General features: G+C 33.4%; 1 long non-coding RNA gene across 1 annotated transcript; it reads right to left on the bottom strand.

Moving 5' to 3' along the window:
• Window positions 1-4,760: 4,760 nt before the first annotated feature.
• LOC101261372 (uncharacterized) lies at window positions 4,761-13,733 on the bottom strand. Its single transcript, XR_011211974.1, has 4 exons — window positions 13,197-13,733; window positions 6,424-6,731; window positions 6,182-6,263; window positions 4,761-5,332 (listed from the first exon to the last, which is right to left on the bottom strand). It is a non-coding gene; the product is annotated as an uncharacterized lncRNA (long non-coding RNA).
• Window positions 13,734-14,862: the final 1,129 nt, after the last annotated feature.

A 14,862-nucleotide genomic window follows, 5' to 3' on the forward strand; every position in this document is an offset into this window, starting at 1 on the left:
CAAACTATTGTAATACCAATAAGCTTTTAGAAAAACACAAAAGATAATTGTCTTCAACAAAAAACAACATAAAAACTTATTCATCCTGTCCCAGCTAATTACTAATCTATGTTAACAATGTCATCTTCAGGTTGTGTTGTGAATTGACCCTTAGGCTTTGGTGGATCGTCATTATCACTTATGTATCCACCATTGACCTTGTCGCTGCCGTATCTCCATAGCAATGCCGCATATCTATTGCGTAGGTAATTTGCAAGATGTCCATCAGTATCGGGTGGTATAACAAGTTGGTCACTCAAAAACTCTGCAAATGTAGCTACGTATAACCTGCAGTCCCTATAACAAAATACGTAATATAAATTTGTAAAATAGCTTACACATATATTGTAGACCAGAATTGAAAATACTTACAGGCTATCGTCTTCTTGTTGCATGATACCTTCAGCGTATTCAATGTTGAAAGGAATATGTGACTCTAAAGGTACACCCATTTGTTTGTCCTTGTATGCATCAAGAACTGACCAGTTTGTCCGCTCATTATTTTCAAAGAAACCGCTGTCAATCAGGTAAGAGGGTAACATCCTTGACAATTTTTTATCTCGTCAGAATATACACGTTTCCTTGTGCCCAAAGAAGAGTCATACACGCGTATCAACCTCTTATTCAATTCAACCACAGCTAATACCCAATGAAAATCTCCATCATAATTGATCGGAATATAAACATCATCCACCAGATGCCATGGTAATCCAGCTGGTATTGAAAAACCTTTCATGACGTTGATTATTGACCTCTTATTTACTGATACAGCTCTTGCACGATCAAGGTGTTCTTGGATACTAATATCATCATCAACCTCATTGTTATAATAACTATCATGGGTGTTGTTGATATGTGCGTTGATCAAACAGTTGACCGTTGTGTATCAAACAGTTCATGGATCAATACAGATACACAACAGTCAACTGTTTGTTCAGCGCACATATCAATAACACCCATGATAGGTATTATAACAATGAGGCTGATGATGATATTAGTACCCAAGAAAACTGTCACGACCCAAATCGGGTTGCGACTGGCACCCACACTTACCCTCCTATGTGAGCGAACCAACCAATCTAACCTTAACATTTCAATATAATATCAACAGAAAGTAATGCGGAAGACTTAAACTCATTAAATAAAGACCAATTCATTAACTTCTAAAATTCAACATCTATTATTCCCAAAATCTGGAAGTCATCATCACAAGAACATCTACGATCAAATGACTAAACTAAGAGTATTCTAAAAGCTAAAAATACATAAGAAGCTAGTCCATGCCGGAAGTTCAAGGCATCAAGACTTGAAGAAGAAGATCCAGTCCAAGCTAGAAGCATTAGCTCACCCTGAATTTCCGATGTAGTAAAATTGGCTTGAATTACTGTTGAGTTGAAGACGATGGCACGTTTGCTGCACTCCACAAATAAACAAGAAGAAAACATAAAAGTAGGGGTCAGTACAAAACACGGGTACTGAATAGATATCATCGGCCAACTCAAAATAGAAATCAATATATACCAAGTAATATCATAAAATCAACTATGATACTCAACATGTAGCAACAACAAATACTATATCATTAACAATTACCGCCAAGTTCACACATGAGGACTCAAGCCTCAATACCATACTCATTTGGGAATCATGTTCATTAGATTGAGTATATTAACATCTTTCAAGATTCATTATCTTTATTTCTCTTGTGTCGGTACGTGACACTCCGCTCTCTCAATATTCATTAATCCTCTTGTGTCGGTACGTGACACTTCAATCCCCTAAATCTATGTGTCGGTTCGTGACACCCGATCCCCTAAATCTACGTGTCGGTTCGTGACACCCGATCTCCTAAATCTACGTGTCGGTTCGTGACACCCGATCCCCTAAATCTACGTGTCGGTTCGTGACACCCGGTCCCCTAATACTACGTGTCGGTTCGTGACACCCGATCCCCTAATACTACGTGTCGGTTCGTGACACCCGATCCCCTAATTCTACGTATTGGTTCGTGACACCCGATTTCCTAATACTACGTGTCGGTTCATGACACCCGATCCCCTAATTTTACGTGTCGGTTCGTGACACCCGATCCCCTAATCTCCTTCCATCAATTCATCAAGCCTTCTTTCTTACCAAGGCATCATCAATCACATTATTTTAGTTCATCACGCCTTCTTTTATACCAAGGCCTCATTATTAACAAAGAGATTAGGATTTTGCAAAATTTGGGATTCAATAACTTCATCATTCTTATATAATCACAATTATATAATTACATTCATGCAAGCATACAATTAAGCACATAGCAGGGTTTACAATATTATCAATACATATCATTCTCTATTAAGAGTTTACTACGAATATCGTAAGAGAAACCATAACCTACCTCCACCGAAGATTCGTGATCAAGCAAGCAAATTTTCCCAAAGCTTTGTGTTTTTCCCCTTCTCGATCGTCTCTCTCTCTATCGATTCCCTTCTCTCTCTTTCTCTTGTTCTTTCTATTTTCTTTATTCAAACCCTCTTTCTTTTACCCTAATTAGTATATAATTAAGAATAAAGTATGACAATAATAGCCCACTAATTAACTTAAGGTTACCTCTTTTATCCCCCAAGAAATTGAGTTATAAATATAGACCCACGAAATATATAATTATAGCAGGAATAGTCCAAAACGCCCCTTTAAAACTTAACCAGAATTCCGACTTCAACTGGGATTACGCAACCTGCGACGGTCCGTCATGCCTGCGACGGTCCGTCATGCAAGTTCGTCAGAGACTCGATTTCCTTAAGGAGTCTGTGACGGCCCGTCGTACCTACGACGTTCCGTCCTGCACTTCCGTCACGACGTTCAGAGAATCGTTCCCTGTACCAAATTCTCAAGAGTTGAAGTGTTTTGAAACGGTGGATCACGACGGTTCATCGTGCCTGTGACGGTCCGTCCTGCAGGTCCGTCACAGAGTTCAGAGAGTCGATTTCAGCACCCAAATTTCAGAATTTCTAAGTGTTTTGGGACGAGATACCCTCGACGGTCCGTCGTGCCCATGACGTTCCGTCGTGGGTTCCGTCGTCTCAGCCTGTTTTTCCAGAAATATAATCTGCTGCTCAAAACGACTAAACAGGTCGTTACAAAAACCTTGATCGTGCAAGAGCTGTATCATTACATGAGAGATCAATAATCAACGTCATGAAAGGTTTTTCAATACCAGCTGGATTACCATGGCATCTGGTGGATGATGTTTATATTTCGATCAATTATGATGGAGATTTTCATTGGGTATTAGCTGTGGTTGAATTGAATAAGAGGTTGATACACGTGTATGACTCTTCTTTGGGAACAAGGAAATGTGTATATTCTGACGAGATAAAAAAATTGTCAAGGATGTTATCTTCTTACCTGATTGACAGTGGTTTCATTGAAAACAATGAGCGGACAAACTGGTCAGTTCTTGATGCATACAAGGACAAACAAACGGGTGTACCTTTAGAGTCACATATTCCTTTCAACATTGAATACGCTGAAGGTATCATGCAACAAGAAGACGATAGCCTGTAAGTATTTTCAATTCTGGTCTACAATATATGTGTAAGCTATTTTACAAATTAATATTACGTATTTTGTTATAGGGACTGCAGGTTATATGTAGCTACATTTGCAGAGTTTTTGAGTGACCAACTTGTTATACCACCAGATAATGACGATCCACCAAAGCCTAAGGGTCAATTCACAACACCAACTGAATATGACATTGTTAACATAGATTAGTAATTAGCTGGGACAGGATGAACAAGTTTTTATGTTTTTTTTTGTTGAAGACAATTATCTTTTGTGTTTTTCTAAAAGCTTATTGGTATTACAATAGTTTGTTAGTTATTAATGTCATGTTTTTTCAAGTTATTGTTTTAGACACAATATTAATGTCATGTTTTTTCAAGTTATTGTTTTAGACACAATTGTTGCTTTATAACATTAAGGTACAAAATTTTTAGTGTTTCAGTGTAATGACAGCTAATTTACAAAATGAAGTATATGGCACTTAAGTTCTAATGTGTATGATACATTATTATTTGAGTTTTAAGTATTTTTCACTTATAAAAATGATGTATATTATACATAAGTTATAATATATGCATGTCCAAATATTGAAGTTATACATTTAGCAACTTGAACTATACGAATGTATATGATACATCATATACATAAACAAACTAATCACAGATTAATATTACAGTGCAAAGCACCTTTAGAATGTAATATATCGAAATTATAGTTCATAAGGCAGTACACACGAAACATGTAGTACACATTTGAACAAGTCAAGTTTTGGGACACTAGATTAACTCATCAGGGAGTATACACGAAAAATATAACATATTTTCAATCATATGAATGTATCTGATACATAATATACATAAATAAACTCATCTTGAATTACTGTTACATTGAAACCTAACATTGTTGAATATAATATATCAAATTTATAACTCATAAGGATGTATACACAAATCATATAGTAAACAATTGAACAAGTCAATTTTTTTGTACACTTGAAGAACTCAAAATACAATATACACGGAACATATAACATCTTTACAATAATATGCATGTATATGATACATCACATACACAAACAAACTCCTATAGCATTACTGTTACATTGAAAACGCACCACTGTTGAATCTATTTATTTATAAAATTTGGAATTTAAATTTGGCACATAATTAAACTGCAAAGTCATATATTTGAACATCAAATTAAGTTGTGTAACCAATACACTTTATTTAGTCCAAATTCTAAAGAAAAAATGGATATAAGTACCATGAACACTAATGTCCTTCTTTAAAACATTCTTTCAATTCTCTTTCGGGAAGAAAGTACAAGTTCTCATGTTATGTCCTTCTTGTCCACACTGCCCACAACAATTATTGTTCACTATTATTTTCTCATCCGCATTTTTCTTTCTTCACTTTCTTGGTCGTCCAGCCAACCTTCTATACTTAGGTGGCCGAACAATTTCATCTAAAACATATTCTGGAACGTTTCAATCCTCCTTATCTGGCATTGGAACCATTACAACCTCGTACGTTTTTTCTAATGCATACGACTTGTAGTAATCAGAGCAATATGGGTGCAAATTGTTAACATTCTTGTGCTTCAAAGCTGCAATTGCGTGTACGCAAGGTACCTCATCATGTTGAAACCTTCCACATGTGCAAGTTTTCCTCTCAAGGCATACAATGTATCTTTTTCTGGCTTCATGAACTGTGAAAATATATTCAAATGATGGAACAACCTAAAAAATGAAGTTAGTGATACATTACGTAATATACAATTTATATATCATTTTCAAAACAACACTTAACATTAAAAATCAGTTTGTATCTGATATATAAAACAGAAATTTAAGGAAATTGATAAATAACTTCATCTTTGAACTTTTAGATGCGTTTACAATCAATATCTCCTCAAATCTTCGGCCCAATGTGTCCTTTGTAAATGATGTTATTGCTCTATTGTTATAGTTCCAACTACCAAATAGAAGTCTAGCTTCCTCCAAGAAGTCTATTATAGTTAACTTACGTGCATCGACAATGCATCCATTGATACACTCAGCGATGTTCGAAGTCATCATTCTACCTCTGTTTATGGTTGAATGAACTCTTGACCACTTCTCATAACCAGCTTCTACAAGGTAATCCTTCACCCTATGATCAACTTTCACAACCTTAGCCATTAATTTATCAAAATCTTCCTTTCTGTACGCTTTTGTCATTGAGTAAAATATATCACTTAGTGTTTTTTTACTCCTTTTGAAGCTTGAACATACATTTTTCCAAAGATGTCATATGCATGCACAATGAGGTACATTTGGGTATACAATGCTTACTCTTTATGATACTTTCATTTCTATCTGATAGAATACACATGTTTTCACGCTCACCAAATGCATTTTTGAAATGTTCGAAGAACCATGTCCATGAACAGTCATTTTTAGTGTCTACAACACCATATGCCAATGGCAATATGCATCCTAATTACAACGAATATCACATTTAACTTCACGATACACAATGTTTACACTAATATATATTAATATAAATATAAAATAAGTTATACATTACATCAGAATTATAACACATACCTGCACCATCGAGTGTGCTTGCTGATACAAAAGTATCCTTGTATGCCCCGCCAAGATGTGCAGCGTCAACTACAACTACAGCCTGCAGTAGTCAAACCCTCTTATCAACGGTCTTACTGCTATGAACAGATACATGAATTTATTATCTTCCGTCTTTTGCATCCTTATATATGAATTTGGATACACTTTATTTAGCATCCATATGTATCTCGGCATCTGTTTATATCCTTCGGATGGCTTACCCTTGAGCATTTCTAGTGCACGTTCTCTAGCACGCCATGCTTGTTGGTACGATACCTCAACCCCATACAATTCTCTAATATCTTCAATTACATCTCGAAGTGTATGGATTCTTTTATGATTTACCAATTTAGGGGCAGTCACACCACTAATAAATCCAATTGTTGCTTGTACTTTTGTTGGTATCCTATCCCGCATCGGACATGTATGTTCACTGTTGAAATATCTCACTTTGAATACATCAGATTTTTTTCTGCAAGATTATTTTAAGGTCCATCCACATTGGTCGCTGAAGCAAACCAACACATAGCTGTCCAAAATTATTTACTGGTTTAATTCATATAAGAAAAGCAATGCTATGAATATCACAACAAGATATAGATTGCTTATAATTATGTATCAGATACACTATAAATAAAAATATAATAGAGAAAAACAATCAGATCATAGAGTAAGCATTCAAATAGCTTTTCTTATCCGATATTTTCATTCGAAAATTGAAGTTGTTCTTTATTTTATATTTAGTCATTACAGCAACAAGTGTTCCTTTGTCTTTATACAACTGCCTAGTCTTCACTTCAGTACTATTGGAATCAGTTATGTAATTCGTAGCATTTAATTCTGGAATATAATCAATGTCACAAATTCTCGACTCGATCAGAGCAAGAGCTTCAGTATCTCTTTCGGTACCTTCCACGCATACGACTTCACCTGATGAACAATAAAAATTACGTATCTCCCCAACAATTTTATCAGTTGTATCAATACAAAGCGAATACATGCCGATTCCAGATGCATTCATTTTTACTTCGAAATAAAGTTTCACACCCATGGCATTTTTTATTTTCAATGGACATGAGCTTCCCTCGACAATGTATCGTATTTCAATATCCTTTATAACAGTGTAGATCTCAAGCTCTGATAAAATCAACGTTTTCAGATTCACAAATGAAATGGAATGGCCAACAACAATTCCATCAACTTTGTAACCTTCATATATAACATCGCTTACCCAAATTCCAGAATGCCGCAACAGAATTGAGATATTCATCTTCAAAATTTTTTTTTTTGAATTCTTAGTATTCAGATCAACTTTTACAAGAATAATTTTGAATTATGAAGCTAATCTGATGTAAAATTTGAATTTACTAATGAGTTACACAAGCTGTAGAGCAATAATTACGTGATTTCAGTTAATAATAACAGAAATCACGGTAATTAATCCTAATTAATCGCAGCAGATGTCCAATATGATGTATCAGGACTTATGTATCCCGTGCCAATTGGATGTATCCCGCTTCCTTGAATTTTAAGGGATTTTTAGTAATTTCAATTCTAAAAGGGATAAAAGGTCATTTTGTATTTATAATATGTGGTTCCTATAATTTTTACTAAAATGTATACGCCAGTTTTTCTAGGCCCAAAGCCTTAACAATATCCAGAAGTCATTTTGGTGAAATTGGGCTCAAATTCATTATGTGGACAAATTTTAGATTTAGGACATGTGAAAGACTTGGAACTTTGGGCCTTTCAACTCTGATTTACTCTTTATTTATTATTATAGCTACTAACTAAATAAAGAGTAACAGTGTATCGTATTTCAATATCCTTTGTAACAGTGTCGATCTCAAGCTCTGATAAAATCAACATTTTCAGATTCACAAATGGAATGGAATGGCTAACAACAATTCTATCAACTTTGTAACCTTCATATATAACATCGCTTACCCAAATTCCAGAATGCCGCAGCAGAATTGAGATATTCATCTTCAAAACTTTTTTTTTTTGAATTCTTAGTATTAAGATCAACTTTTACAAGAATAATTTTGAATTATGAAGCTAATCTTATGTAAAATTTGAATTTACTAATCAGTTACACAAGTTGTAGAGCAATAATTACGTGATTTCAGTTAATAATAACAGGAATCACGGTAATTAATCCTAATTAATCGCAGCAATGTCCAATATGATGTATCAGGACTTATGTATCCCGTGCCAATTGGATGTATCCCGCTTCCTTGAATTTTAAGGAATTTTTAGTAATTTCAATTCTAAAAGGGATAAAAGGTCATTTTGTATTTATAATATGTGGTTCCTATAATTTTTTCTAAAATGTATACACCAGTTTTTCTAGGCCCAAAGCCTTAACAATATCCAGCAGCCATTTTGGTGAAATTGGGCTCAAATTCATTATGTGGAGAAATTTTAGATTTAGGACATGTGAAAGACTTGGAACTTTGGGCCTTTCAACTCTGATTTACTCTTTATTTATTATTATAGCTACTTACTTATTGTTTAATTTTTTGTTTTAATTTAATTAATTCCCAAGGATAGTCATTACTCATTTTTGAAAATTTAAAATGAATTGTTGATATGTAATTCTTAAATTAACCTTTTCAAACTCTTTATGTTTGAACTTGGAGACTGGACATCACCTTGATCTATTTCAAACTCTTTATGTTCCCTTAGTTTCTAGAAATTTGATTTCTCTTTCAAGACTTATGTTTCTGGATTTGATTTTAAGTTTGGACATGGTTGTTTCTTATATAAGAATACTATTTTATGGTTCTGGTGTTCTTATCGACGATTTATATAGATTGGAACTCGATAATAATTAGATGTAGTCCACTAATTGAAAGTTCTAGTTATTTGTGACATAAACATTTGGGTCATGTATCCAAAGAACGATTAAAAAGATTAGTAAAGAATGAAGTTTTTGCAAATTTTCAGTTTGCTAATTTTGATATATGTTAGGATTGCATTAAAGGAAAGCAAACCAAATATACCAAGAAAGATGTCACAATGAGCAATCAACTTCTTGAAATAATACACACTAATATTTGTGGACCATTTGATGTTTCATCTTTAGGTGGAGAAAAATATTTTATCATCTTTATCAATGATTTTTCACATTATGAATTTATCTATTTGTTGAAAGAAAAATTTCAACAGTGGACGCTCTCAAAGTGTATGTTAATAAGGTTGAAAGACAATTAGATAGAAATGTGAAAATCATAAGATCAGATAGAGGTGGTGAAAATTATGGAAATTGCAACGAATCAGAACAATGTCCAAGTCCATTTGAAAATTTTCTTGAGAATGATGAAGTTGGTGGGAGTGTGGAACGATAAAGTGTTCAAATTAATGAGGTAAGGGTAAATATTTCATTGTCCATGAATGTACCTACTTCCGCGTCAATCACAAGTATTGTTCCTCTTGTTGAAGAACACTTTAACAATGTTGAATAACATTTGAGTGAAAGACTTCAAGAAGAAACTAACTCAGAAGTATCTGATGCAAATGACCACAAAGAATGTCATAAAGAAAATTGTCCATAATGTGATTTATATGCAAGGGTCAGATTTTAACATTGGAATTAATAAAGATTTGGTTTCATTTTCATAAGACACAAATTATTGAGTCTGATAAATGAATTAATGTCATGGATGAAGAGTTAAAAGTCCATATAATGTAATATTGTCTGGGATCTCGTTCAACTACCAGAAAGTTCTAAAAGAATCGGGTGTAGATGAGTCTACAAGATCAAACACGATTCAAATGGTAATATTGCACGATATAAAGTCATACTTGTTTCCAAGGGATTCACTCATAAATAAGACATTGATCATAAACATACCTATTAAACGGTTTCAAAGAAAGACTCATTAAGAATTATTTTGGCTTTGGTAGCTCATTATGATTTAGAGTTACATCAAATTAATGTGAAAACTGTCTTGCTTAATGTAGACCTCGAGGAGAATGTCTATATGGATTCCCACAAATTAAAAAAATATGAAAGATGCATAAAGATTTCCCACCCTTTTTTCATCCGATTGGCAAGTTTTACTTTACTAAAACAAAATCCTATTTTCAAGCTACCCACTTCCCCATTGACAGCCCCAATTAAAATTTACCATATTAATTTTTATTCCTTTTTTATTTCCCTACGTTTTAGGTGTATAATTGTCTAATTTGAATTCCCCATTCCACACGTTTGCAGTTTAACAAAATTTGGATTCAAGACCCACACTTCCTAAGGTATGTGTTCAAAATTCATAAATTTGTGTTTTTGTTGATAAAACCTTAATTTTAAATTGTTGTATGTGTTTGTAAACTGAAATTAAAAGTCATTTTAACAATGAAGATTGATTCAATAAATTCAAATTAGAGTACAACCAACATGTTTTGTACAGTTTATAGTGTGTATCAGATTCATAATGCTTGTCAACGATTTTGAGTTATGTATCAATGAAAGCACTATGTCTGTAAAATTTTAGGATATTTCAGTAAATTTCTATTATCTGCTAGTAAAAGCATCATGTGTTTTTCAGTTTTAAATCTATAATATGTTTCCTTTTGTGTGTTGTATTTAGTAAAATCAAACTGTGTGGTACAGTTGTAGAATGTATCAGATACACAATGTTTATTTACAATTTTTATAGTTATCAGTTAATAAGATGTATCATATACATATTATAAATCAAGTTTCTTATAATTTTGAATATAATGTATCATATACATTCACTTAAAACTGAATATGAAGGTTTTTATATAATATTATAGTTGCCAGTTATAAAATGTATTATATACATCTGATAACTTCTACGTAATTTAGGAATATGATTATGATGTATCATATACATTCATATAATACAGGGCATGAATTATGTTATTTTATTTTTTGTATAAACAGGGCATGAATTATGTTATTAAAAAAATTTCAGCACATCCATTGAGGTTTGGAGCGACTTTCAATTTTGATTTTTGTGAATAAAATCAAATTATCAATAAAAGATGAAGGCGTTGCACTGTTTAAGAAAACAATTTTTGGACCATATTTGGAAATTCCAAAATGTAATTTCCAGGGTCAGATTACCAAGTGTTTGTTGTTGTTAAACTGCAAACGTGTGAAATGGGGAATTCAAATTAGACAATTATACATCTAAAACGTAGGGAAATAAAAAAGGAATAAAAATTAATATGGTAAATTTTAACTGGGGCTGTTAATGGGGAAGTGGGTAGCTTGAAAATAGGATTTTGTTTTAGTAAAGTAAAACTTGTCAATTGGGTGAAAAAATGGTGGGAAATCTTTATGTATCTTTCATATTTTTTTAGTTGGGGGAATAAGGGATTTTTGAAATTTTAGGGTTAAATGGTTATTAAGATAATTAAAGGAGTGTAGTTAAGTAATTTTTCCTACATTTTATGCATATCTTTGTATACATGCCACATTTCAAGTCTTTTCTCCTGTATTAACCCTGTATATCGACTTTGACTTGTATTTTTTCATCAAATCTGCATTCTTACATTTTTTCAAGACCTGTGTGTTGTATATTCCGACTGTATACCAGCGTATACAGCCGGTATCAACTTGTTTTTGACTTTCCGAGGGCTGGAAAATTAATTTCCAGCAATGTGTTGCTGCTTTTAACTACACCGGTTTCAAGGGGCTGGCTGACTGGGAGGAATAGTTTGAGCCTTTGTGGCTCAACAAGAAAATGCAAGGAGATGGAGTAAACTCCATAAGGACTAGGAAGGAGTTTTACATGCAATAAAAATGGAAAGGGATTAGCATATGGAATGATAACAAATAAGACATGACCTAAAACAAAACGCAGATCGATAAGAAAGTGAAACTGAGAAAATAAATGAATAACAAATCCAACTATTGCATCCAAAAGAAGTAAGTGACCCCCTTTTTTTAGAAGAAGAAGTAAAACTAAGTTGACTTAGTAGATGACATAAGTTCATAAATTGAAAGTGCTACACAATGCTTAATAGAAAAAACTATACACACACTTATGAGCATTGGAACGTTGAGAATCAAAATGCATAAGGGGAAATCATATTGCATATTCAACAAACAATACACCCCATACTATATTCGAAAATAACTCCACCAAGGAACCTCGTGAAGCTAATTCATTGCTAAAAGACAAGAGACTTATATTGAAAAAGCACAACAGCATCCAGCCGAAATCACAGTCACGACTAAACCCGACAAATGGGTCATCAAACGGTAGCGACCAGCTAAGCTGAAACACACATCATACTCAAGGTTCAAGTCAGAACAAAATGTAATTTGAATGTTTAAAATTCTGGACATCAGCTTACTACAGTTTTAATCTTCCTATTTAGATAAGACGCGATAAAGAAAACAAAATTCAACCTTTCCAGGCAACTACCAATATCAAACCTACAAACTAACACATAAGCGGGAAAAAAATAATTGAAATAAAGACATACAAATACTAAAATGACAACCACCAGTTCATGAAAAAGAAAAATGGAGCAGACCAATACTTCATTTAAACTCGAAAATGCAACCCGGACTTAGGCTAAGGCGTTAAGGAAACTATGTATCAATATAAACAATGCATGCCACTTTATGCTGAAAAAGTTTAGACAAGATAAGGCAGCCAGACATTCAACCCTTACCATTTACACTATTCGAAATATGCAAAGAACAAATCGTATACCAGAGTACGAAGGCCGAAATCACCTATAGGAGGTGATTTCGAACTTCATAACTGAATTTTTCAACTTTCCCAACCAACCAAACGAGACAGACAGTAAAGAGCAGAGAAGTCACTGCCAAACAGAAACAACAGACCTTCTACACAATAACAATCGAATCATAAACGAGTTACAACATCGATTTGCAGGCAATGACAAGTCAAAATGATCTCAGACAGTTTATAAACAGCTTCACACATTCATATTAAGCAACAACACGTTGACAATGAAATATACTTGAAGACAATGTAAAGGTTACCTTTTAAGGTGCGGCGAACAAGAAAGGCTGACGAGCTTGGAGAACGTGACTTTTCCACCAACTTCAAGGAATAACTTCAAAGAAACCGGCAAATTCCCAGCAAACCACGAACAAAGAAATCAAGTATATATTCAGAATGTATTTTCTTATATGAACGTTTTAGGTTAGCAACTTTCTTTCCTCTATAAAATCTTTTGCCGAAAACTTTTAAGCTTTCAAAAAAAATCCCCCTTCTTAACAGTGGAGAACAATAATATATAGAAGGTGAAATAGGATTCTCCCAAAAGAAAAAGGGGGGAAACGGATGAGAAGAGACCCATCTCAATTTTGAATTCTCAAAGCTTTCACCAATTTAGGATAGACAACTTTTTTTGAGAATTAACTCCATTCCGGAAGAGGAAAGAAGAACGGACGGGTTGGATGAATTCCATCGTCCTCGGGTGCGACGTGGCTTCATCTCCCAGCCACAAGGACGATTTTATGCAGGGTCGAGGGTGTCGTCCACGCCGCTGCTGCTGTTAACGTTTTTGGATTTCTCTTTGTTGAACAGAAAATGAGCCGGGTTGGAGGTATTTGGAGTGGGCTGATTTGGCTGGGAATTTAGAGAGTTTGGGATTGAATTTGGGTCTTAGGCGAAATAGTGGGTTGGGGATGTCGGGTTGAAAATTGAGGTGGGCTGATTTGGAGATAGAATTGGGTTTGCTACCCCCAAAGAAAAAGGGATAAATTTCTTAGTAAAAATTAGGCAAATGTCATACTTTAAATAATAAATTACATTCTATTCATATAATATCAATATTTATCAAAAATTCATTATTTTTAAGTGATGTTATATACGAGCGATATAAAAGTGATGGGATAGTCGTCGGTGAAAATATTTCGTTCATGAATCTTATTTCAATAATTGCAGCTGTGTTGGGTATTGACGAATCGAAAAAAATATATAAATATTAGATATGTTGTTGAAGGAAATTCGTCTCCATTGTGTATTCGAAATGATATGGGTGTAAAATTGTATGTAGAAATTAAGAAACATGAGGCTGGGTTCGGAACTTATTCTTTATGCATTGATACTTCAGATAAAGGTGTTGAAAAGATAATAAATTTTGATGCAACAACGGTGCCATCATGTGTGATGAGGGTGAAAAAAACGACGCAAAGGCTCTCAATATTGTTGAATCATCAATTGATTATGCATATTACATACTGAAAATGGATGTTGATAAGTATATAACAGACATAAATAATTCATTTGTGGAAGAGAATCAAATGTATAAGGATTAGTCAACTCTGAAGGTGGTAATGGAAAATTACAAAATAAAGAATAGTTTCAACTTTAATATGTTTTCAATTTATATGTTAATATTTTTAATAATATATAATTGGTTTTCAATATTATATGTTGTGTGTAGTTTTCTATGTGATATGATTTGGTCGTAATAAGTTTTGTCACATTTTGAATGTTTAAACCACTAAATGTAATAATTCTGATCAATTTACAGAGAATGGGTTTGAAGATGTGAAATAGTTGTTATAAAGTATCATTTTATAATGTGAAAATGAAATAAAGTATATATATATTTTTTTTGTTTATTAAAAAAGTCAACCTTATCAAATAATCAATAATTGTTTTTTTTATTGCAGCTACGTATTAGTTTGTCATTCA

This window comes from Solanum lycopersicum, chromosome 10, assembly GCF_036512215.1.
Source record: "Solanum lycopersicum chromosome 10, SLM_r2.1".
NCBI lineage: Eukaryota > Viridiplantae > Streptophyta > Magnoliopsida > Solanales > Solanaceae > Solanum > Solanum lycopersicum.